The sequence below is a fragment of the Empidonax traillii genome, unplaced genomic scaffold (assembly GCF_003031625.1).
Source record: "Empidonax traillii isolate 1590-97213 ecotype Southwest subspecies unplaced genomic scaffold, ASM303162v1 scaffold1741:size165889, whole genome shotgun sequence".
NCBI lineage: Eukaryota > Metazoa > Chordata > Aves > Passeriformes > Tyrannidae > Empidonax > Empidonax traillii.
This window is the reverse complement of record NW_020956934.1, coordinates 127,196-128,381: the sequence shown is the minus strand read 5'-3', so window position 1 is coordinate 128,381 and position 1,186 is coordinate 127,196. Positions and strand designations below refer to the sequence as shown.

The 1,186-nt window shown below is 68.0% G+C and overlaps 1 protein-coding gene across 1 annotated transcript in view; it reads right to left on the bottom strand.

Moving 5' to 3' along the window:
* Positions 1-464: 464 nt before the first annotated feature.
* Positions 465-1,186, bottom strand: part of STIM1 (stromal interaction molecule 1) — a 66,763-nt gene continuing 66,041 nt past the window's right edge. Inside the window, exon 11 of the mRNA XM_027908532.1 lies at positions 465-1,077. The gene's annotated coding sequence lies outside the window, so the exon portion shown is untranslated. The remainder of the gene's footprint in view (positions 1,078-1,186) is intronic.

Below are 1,186 nucleotides of genomic sequence, written 5' to 3'. Positions count from 1 at the left end.
TGCTGGGGGACACCCACTGGGCCGAGGGCTCCGAGCAGCAGGATGTGACCCACGAGGTGCCAGGGGAGGATGGGAGAGCCCCCAAGGCCCAGGGAATGGCTGGGGCCTGACTGAGACCCGTGGCCAGCTGTGAGGGCACGAGGGGGCCTCAGCATGTGTCCCCTGGGCAGGGGGGACGCTGCCACACGAGCCTCCTGCCCCCACTGCATCCCTCGGGGAGGGCACAGAGCCCCCCTGGGCTGCTCCGGGGATGGAGCCAGGAGAGCAGAGGGTGTTGTCGGGGTCCTGCCAGGCCCAGCCTCTGTCCCCTGCCCTGCAGAGCCCTCCCGTGTCCTGCTCCCTCCCCCCGGCCCCGCCAGGCCGGGACAGGGCACACAGGGAGAGGGGCCGGGCCCTGCTCCCGGGAACCCCCTCCTCTTTGCACGGCCGTGATGGCTGGACCCGGCTCTGCTCCAACACCCTCCGTGTTCCATCAGCAGGGTCCCCGGCGGGGCCCGGAGCAGTCCTGGGCACTGGGGAGGGTGTCCTGGGAACCGAAGCCAAGGCCAGGCGTGGGCTCCTTCCCCCGAGCTCCAGCCCCCCCGGCCGGGCAGGGCAGTGCGGGGACAGCCCCGTCCCTCCTCCCCGAGACCCAGCGGGGCCGCCCCGGCACGGGCGGGACGTGGGGACCGGGGACACACAAGTACCGGCAGGGGCAGAGTCCTCCCCTGCTCCTGCTTATGGGGAGCTGCTCAGGAGGGGTCCCCCTTCCCGACGGCGAAGCCACGGGGGCCGGGGTGGAAAAGTGACTCTGGGAAATGAGGGAGAACCGCTGTGACCTGAGTCAGCCCGAGGGGCAGCGCGGAGCTCCGCGGGAGCGGCCGCCCCCCCTCCGGTCAGCCTGTGCAAAAGTCGGAGGAGGCAGGAAAAAAAAAAAAATCAAGACTAGCAACAATAAAAAATAAAATAGAAAAACAAAACCACATTGAAACCAAACCCAAAGGCCGCGTGGCTGAGCGGAGCAGGAGTAACTGGAAGCCATGCACAGCAAAGCCGGGACCGCAGCGGTCGGAGGGCAGGGAGGGAGGGCAAGGACGGCTGTTCTCCCGGGGGAGCCGGCGGCGGCGCGGTTTTTCTTCTCGGAGATCAGGAAATAAATAAGTTTAAATAGCTCCCCCCGTGCCGGCGCTGGGTGGGTGACTCGGGT